The sequence below is a fragment of the Micropterus salmoides genome, unplaced genomic scaffold, assembly GCF_014851395.1.
Source record: "Micropterus salmoides isolate LMB-PRFRI ecotype aquatic unplaced genomic scaffold, ASM1485139v1 Ms_hic_scaffold_18, whole genome shotgun sequence".
Lineage (NCBI taxonomy): Eukaryota > Metazoa > Chordata > Actinopteri > Centrarchiformes > Centrarchidae > Micropterus > Micropterus salmoides.
Window position 1 is genome coordinate 4,110,591 of NW_024040928.1, and position 8,134 is coordinate 4,118,724.

General features: G+C 43.1%; 2 non-coding genes across 2 annotated transcripts; one reads left to right on the forward strand and one right to left on the reverse strand.

The window, feature by feature from the left end:
- Positions 1-4,796: 4,796 nt before the first annotated feature.
- On the reverse strand, positions 4,797-4,869 carry trnam-cau. The gene has a single exon. It is a non-coding gene; the product is annotated as a tRNA-Met (tRNA).
- A 1,976-nt stretch (positions 4,870-6,845) lies between these two features.
- trnav-cac lies at positions 6,846-6,918 on the forward strand. The gene has a single exon. It is a non-coding gene; the product is annotated as a tRNA-Val (tRNA).
- The last annotated feature ends 1,216 nt before the right edge of the window (positions 6,919-8,134 follow it).

Genomic DNA, 8,134 nt, shown 5'->3' on the forward strand with positions numbered 1-8,134 from the left:
CCTCCAGAGCGGACCTGCTTACATTGCCAGCATCCAGGCCATCATTCATTGCTTCTCCGCCCTTGGGCCCTGGCAGACCCTTGACCCCAGGCTGTCCACCTGAGGGCTCCAGTCCTGTCCAGCCCTCCATCCTTTAGCTCCTGGGCCACTTGGTGGAAATAAATATAAATACAAGTCCTCATAAAATATGTGAAGATGTGGATATTTGTTTTGCCTTCAAGCTTCACCTTCCTTTAAGTCCTTTTTAATGTTTTTTTAATGCAGCATTCGTCCACAAAGAGATGGGAGGGCATGGAAATGTAACTCACTAACAGCACTCACCTACTAACGTAGAGAGAATGATGAATAATGAAGGAAAGGGGATATTGTAGTTGGCTATAGAAAACAATAACGTTAGTCTAGCTAGCTATAGCATTTCAAAACAATCCGTCCCCATAGAATGTTGTTGTCAGTGAAAACTAAATGTCATAGTGTCCAGGTTAATACTATTGTAACAGTATATCCTTCAATTCGTTGACCAGATGGATATTGGAAGATAATTTAGAGAGGGGGAGAGAGAGAGAGAGGATTGGCAGGGCAGAGATTCTGAGGGAGCAGTGTAATTGATGTCAGTAGTGGTCTGGACAACAAAGCATAGCCTAAACTAAATAATTTCATGATACTTATTATATTTCCTGTATTCTGACCCACTTAACCTTCTACATTTATTGGCAGTAATACATTAAATAAATATTTAGATGTGCCTAAATGTAGGCTAGGCTCTACATGATTATCTACCCACAGACATACACACATGAAAATATACTAAAATGAAAGCAATCATGCATACATGCATACATACAAGTAGTAATCGTTACTCTAAATCTTTCATTCCTTCCGCCACCAGGTTATTAAATTCAGACAGTGGCCACTTTAAATAGGATCCTTATCAACAGCTTACATGATAAACTATTTTATGCTTGTATGCCAAACTACAGAGCAAAATCCCACTCTGCAACTTATCTAAGAGACAATAGATACATTTACATGGGAAGACGGATTGCATTTAAGTAATAGCCTACAGCAGAAGTCAGCAGGAGCACAGTCTGGCCTAAGTGGAATTCCGCCCATGCAACTTTGATGTGTCTAAAAGATAACATTAGGCTACAGTAACTTTTGTTCAACAGAGGAGAAATGGAAGACGAGGATATGTCGGTCGCTTTTTCCCTGTTAACATCTTGGCTTCTTCACTGGTTGTTGGCATAAGAGTAGTTCTAATACAGTAACAAAAGATACGAGTGAAAAGAGTTTGCAAGCAAAAGGTTCACATGCCCTGGTGGCTAAGCCCCCGCTGTCTTTCAATCCTAGTGACGTCCCTGCCTTTTGCTGCATTAGGCTATGCCCTCTTTCTCCCCTGCCTTTGCTGTCTCTCTGTACTGTCACTATCAAATAAAGTGAAAAGGTCAATAAATACAGAACTAAAAGAATACATGAATAAATGCATAAAAAGAAGTTGGTAATTAGAGAATAACATATAAATGTCATATAAATGTCTTTAATTTATTTCTACATTTTTGTACACCTACATTTGTTTTGGTTTTTCTGTATTTCTGTTAAACTACATTCTACACTACACTACACTCTAAAGGAGGATTGGTCAACTTGGTGAGCCAGACAGAAGCAAACGATTCGTAGTCCTCCCTGTGCATGATATACACTAGCCACGCTAACCTTGTGTGAGTCGGATGTTAGCAAACTAGCTACATGTAATAGCTTTAAGTGGAAGGCTGCAGGCAGACCTGCTGTGGGATGTGGCTGACCAGCCTGAACACTGTGAGTTTGTTTGCTTTCATTTTATGTAAAAAAAAGCAAGCAAGCTAACAGCAACGCTCCTGTCGAGTCAGCACCCCTAGCAAGGTAGAATTACTGTAGTAGACCCAAACTGATCACATTCCTGTAACCAGTCCTGCTTAGTTTAGACCTACTACATACAGAAACAGAAATACAAGGTGGCAAGCTTTACTCCAAATGAACCAAGCATAGTTTATCTTTTATGGAATGATTTTGTGATGTAAAGTTTGGAAATCAAAGTCTTACACAACAAAGCAATCATTAGTAAAACCAGGGCCACTTGTGCTTATATATTGTTTTCTTCACGCTTTGACTTTTTTGTACTGATCACCCAGGTTAACACTACCTATGACCGCCAGACACTAATAAACATGCCGAGAGTAGATGTGATATACATGTGTACATACACATACATGCATACATGTACACAGTGTGATGAGTGCAAAGAATGCTGGAATAAATTAGTATTATGTGCAGGTGTTATGTACACGAGATGGGTGGATTTGGTATAAAGTATGAACAGCTCTGAAATAGAGAATGATGAATAAATAGTAAGTGGTAGCCAGTAAACAGGTGGCAGAGTTACTGGGTTATTGCACAGGAATGGTTCCTGATATTGTGAGTCAGAGTCAGCTGTTCATCAGAGTGATGGCTTGTGGGAAGAAACTGTTCTTGAGTCTGTTGGTTTTTGCGCATAATGCCAAAGAAGCTGGAACAGGTTGTGTCCGGGGTGAGATGGATCTGCAGTGATGTTTCCTGACTCTGGAAATGTATAAGTCCTGAATGGAGGGCAGGTTGGCACAGATGATTTTTTCTGCAGTCCTGACTGTCCGTTGTAGTCTGTCCTTGTCCTTTTTGGTGGCAGATCCAAACCAGACAGTGATGGAGGTGCAGAGGACAGACTGGATGTTGGCTGTGTAGAAGTGGATCAGCAGCTCCTTAGGCAGGCTGAGCTTCCTGAGCTGACGCAGGAAGTACTTCATCTGCTGGGCCTTCTTGATGATAGTGTCAGTGTTGGGCTCCCACTTCAGGTCCTGGGATATAGTGGATCCCAAAAACCTGAAGGATTCCACAGCAGACACAGGGCTGTTGAGTATGGTGATGGGCGGCAGAGTGGGGGGGCTCCTCCTGAAGTCCACGATCATCTCCATAGTTTTGAGCGCCAGCTGATCAATGTCCCATCTGTAGGCCAACTCATCAACGTCCCGGATGAGTTGTGTCGTCAGCGAACTTCAGGAGTTTGACAGATGGGTCTTCTGAGGTGCAGTCATTGATGTAGAGGGAGAAGAGTAGTGGGGAGAGCACACACCCCTGGGGGGCACCATTGCTGATAGTCTGGGTGCTGGATGTGATGTTCCCCAGCCTCACCTGCTGACTCAGTCAGGATGTTTGTGATCCACTGACAGGTGGAGGCTGGCACAGTGAGCTGGGTGAGTTTGGTGCTGAGGATGTCCAGGATGATGGTGCTGAACGCCGAGCTCAAGTCCACGAACAAAAAAAGATACGACTCAAACATAATCCAAAACTATGACAGACTAAACAGGAAAAACATGAACACAAAACCAAAGTCAGAAACCAAAGTCCTCCACAGAAAACATCTAATTTTCACTTTTCATTTCACTTTATTCAAATCAAACTGGGGAAATGATCATGTATAGCACTGTGGACACCATAGAATAGAACCTGATGGTAAATACAACAGAAAATCAAGTAACAACATGTTTAAAGCTGCAGTTGGCAACGATTGAACATACAAAGTCTTTCTCTGCTGCTCGCATCACTCCGCTAAGCCCGCCCACAAAATCCACAAGCAGGAGCCGGTTGCCCTTCATCCTGCATAGGGCTTGCTCTCCACCGCAAGAGTCTCGCTAAGACCCCGGCCGCTCTCACATCAACTTGTCTTCTGAAAGATGCCCCTCCAACACTTTGCGGCCCAGGGCAGAGCACCGCAGGCTTCAGCTGCTGCTGCAGCAACGTCTAACAGCAGGATGAGAGGCTAGTACACCACTGTCCTCCCTCAAAAGTTATTCCCCACTGTTTGTCATCATGCCTCTTTTCCACTTTTCCATGGCATCGAACATAAAGAGCACAAAGCTTCATATGGAGCTGGGACATGTTCACACAAGAGTTCTGTACAATATGCTATTTTTGGCAAAGGAGGGATGGGCAGTTCTTTCATTGCTGCTGGTTGTTTCTCAGACATTTCTCAGACAGAGCTGAATATATTGAGCTTGACTGAGTGAGAGCATGCGCGAGGAGGGGGGCCGTGCAAGGTGTGCATGACCAGTGATTGACACTGCATTACAGACTGCTCCTGGAGCAGTAGATTCTTGCAAATAGCATTAGGAGCAGACAGATTTTTCTTCACAGATTATGTCTCATCTACCACTATGAGGAAATTGTGAAAATTTCAGCAAATGCACAATGCTTCTTAATTCTTTTCACTTGCTGATGCTAATGCCAATATTCAGAGAGCAGGGTGGCTGATGGCCGATATATAGAATATATGGCTGATGGCCGATATATAGAATATATATAATTCAATACATAGAAAAGTCATGTATAATTCCATTATTCCAAACAGAGTACAATCTAATAAACATGGTTATCTTAGCCACTAACATGTCAGATATCAGCCCAATTACTCAGATAGATCACTACAAAGAAACATTATTAAAGTGCAAATGGTAATCAGTGTTGAATGTGTGTGCATGGTGTCAGATGTTCATGTGGTATTCAGTTTTGTCAGTGGTGAATGTGTGCACATAGAGACTTATGCTGGTTAAACAGATGAGCAGGAGCAAGGCTGGACTTCTTACTTTGGAAGCTGTATGTTCTTGATGGAATTATTTGAACCTTGAAACTTCTTTACGTGTCAGCTGTATGCTTCCGAAAGAATGATGAGTATTTTTATGCAAATATACTGGTATCTATCCTGTTGTGTTGTCATCTGAGTTTAAAACACCTGCCCCGTGTGAGGCTTGAACTCACGACCTTCAGATTATGAGACTGACGCGCTGCCTACTGCGCCAACGAGGCCTGAAAATGTAAATAATGATTGATTCAGATGAATTGTCAGAGATGTCACTGAGGAGTACCTTGATTTTTTTGAAATGTGTGCCCACTGGGCCAACAAGGCAGTTGGAGCTCAGCTCACATATTAAAGGTGAACAATAACCATTCTTGACCTCGGAAACAACAATTGACAAAACAGTCAAAAAAACAAAATCCACTTATTTGCTTGTTCTGTAGCTTTAGACAGTCTTCATTGCTCAGTTGGCATGGAACTGAAGATGTTTCATTCATTCATTCATTAATGTGCTTATTAATGAATGAAATAGAAAAACACTTTGGGTTATGCTGGACCCCGTCTCACTCTCCTGTCAAAGGTGAATTGAGTGTCAGTGTTTACATTTTGATGAAAGGATGAAGAGGGAGCTATGCTTTTGGGCACGAGAAGAGCAAAAAACTCAGTGAAAGTGAACTGCAGGAACAGAATCAGTCAGGTAAACTGTTCTCTCCTCTCAAACTTTGATGTCAGCAGTGAATCTCTCCTCTGTCTGTCTCGCTAACCCAGCTGGGCAGCGCATCTCTCGCTCTGTCTTTGTATTGGTAGCTTGCCAGACTGTGTTTCTGAACAACTGTAGCTCGTAAAAAATATAACCGCGTCGCACGTAAACATTGAAAATTCAGTTTGTGCGTTCTAGCAGCAACATCTGTGCCAGCCTATACAGTATTTGGTGCTGATAAGTCCAGTCAATACACAGCTGTGATGGCACTCCATTAAAGGCGCTCAGCATGTTCAAACATGACAGTATCTTTCCCTCAGTCAAGGTTTACAAATCTGGACTAATGCAAGATGGAAAGCAGTGACATTGACTATTGACTATTAAAATGTTGATCAGCTGGGCAGACTGGGCACTATGGATGCACATCTCTTAGTAAATAATAAGCATCACGCATTCAGTCAAGTCATAGTATAATATTTTCCCTTTGAAAATGTATTAAACGAAACCTGGTGGAGCCAGTTTGAATGGGCCTGATGTAGCTGATCACATTAATAAATAGGAAATATCAAGAATTTACAGGGGCTGCTTTGTCAGTGGAGTAGATGCTTTACAAGCACAGTTAATCCAAATCCAGCCTAAACCAGTACTAGCACAGACCCAGTCCAGACGTCTGTGGCAGGTCCCATAGACTCAGGTGAAGTACAGGCAGCCTCAGCCAGTACGAGCACAGCCAGAGATGTACAGCCAGCATCAGTGGCTGGAAGAGAGAAAATCATCTGCATATAATGTCAAAATTAGAAATGATAATATATAATTGCAAATGACATGATTAAAAGTCCAGAGAGGAGCTGCTCTGTTTTTCAAAGCTGTCTGCAGTTAGGAAGAAGCAACAGCGCCCTCTGCTGGTCGCCCATCCAAGTACTAACCAGGCCCGACACTACTTAGCGTCCGAGATCGGGCGTGTTGAGGGTGGTATGGCCGTAAGCGACACTTGTGTTCAAACCAAACGGCCTATTTAAAGATGATGTAACATTCACATCGCTTTAGCTTGTAAGGAAACAAAGCTAATCGTCTGACTATAATGACAAAATTAGCCTTTTAATCATAATACTCCGCGGTCCCCCTGTCAGTGTTACATTATCATTTAAGGTGGGCAGCCACATCCTGCAGCAGGTCTGCCAGCGGCCTTCTGGTGGAAGCCATTACATGCATACACAGATAGCTACCTCATGATTAACCGACCATTACTGCACCCCTCAATAGTTTGCTGCTCAGTGGCTGATTCAGAGTTAACCATGTAGAGAGTGTTTACAGATACTTATAAACTTCAGTCATTATGTAATGATCCATTAATATAGTTTCTCTCAGTCTGTTCTCTGGTAACTCTCATTGTCATCTGTACAGTACTCAATTCGGAGATTCTGGCAATAAAAACAATATTTACGCAAAATTTATGTACATGTTTCAGATGTTTCATCTTCCGTAGCTTGCATATTTTATCACCTTGTTTCCGTAGTGTAGTGGTTATCACGTTCGCCTCACACGCGAAAGGTCCCCGGTTCGAAACCGGGCGGAAACAGTTTATGTCTTCTCACAGAGCAGCTGGTTTTTGCCGCTGAATGGACTGTACACTCCCCTAAAGGATTATTAGGAACACCTATTCCATTTCTCATTAATGCAATTATCTAATCAACCAATCACATGGCAGTTGCTTCAATGCATTTAGGGGTGTGGTCCTGGTCAAGACAATCTCCTGAACTCCAAACTGAATGTCAGAATGGGAAAGAAAGGTGATTTAAGCAATTTTGAGCGTGGCATGGTTGTTGGTGCCAGACGGGCCGGTCTGAGTATTTCACAATCTGCTCAGTTACTGGGATTTTCACACACAACCATTTCTAGGGTTTACAAAGAATGGTGTGAAAAGGGAAAAACATCCAGTATGCGGCAGTCCTGTGGGCGAAAATGCCTCGTTGATGCTAGAGGTCAGAGGAGAATGGGCCGACTGATTCAAGCTGATAGAAGAGCAACTTTGACTGAAATAACCACTCGTTACAACCGAGGTATGCAGCAAAGCATTTGTGAAGCCACAACACGCACGACCTTGAGGCGGATGGGCTACAACAGCAGAAGACCCCACCGGGTACCACTCATCTCCACTACAAATAGGAAACAGAGGCTACAATTTGCAAGAGCTCACCAAAATTGGTCAGTTGAAGACTGGAAAAATGTTGCCTGGTCTGATGAGTCTCGATTTCTGTTGAGACATTCAGATGGTAGAGTCAGAATTTGGCGTAAACAGAATGAGAACATGGATCCATCATGCCTTGTTACCACTGTGCAGGCTGGTGGTGGTGGTGTAATGGTGTGGGGGATGTTTTCTTGGCACACTTTAGGCCCCTTAGTGCCAATTGGGCATGGTTTAAATGCCACGGCCTACCTGAGCATTGTTTCTGACCATGTCCATCCCTTTATGGCCACCATGTACCCATCCTCTGATGGCTACTTCCAGCAGGATAATGCACCATGTCACAAAGCTCCAATCATTTCAAACATGACAATGAGTTCACTGTACTAAAATGGCCCCCACAGTCACCAGATCTCAACCCAACAGAGCATCTTTGGGATGTGGTGGAACGGGAGCTTCGTGCCCTGGATGTGCATCCCACAAATCTCCATCAACTGCAAGATGCTATCCATCAATATGGGCCAACATTTCTAAAGAATGCTTTCAGCACCTTGTTGAATCAATGCCACGTAGAATTAAGGCAGTTCTGAAGGCGAAAGGGGGTCAAACA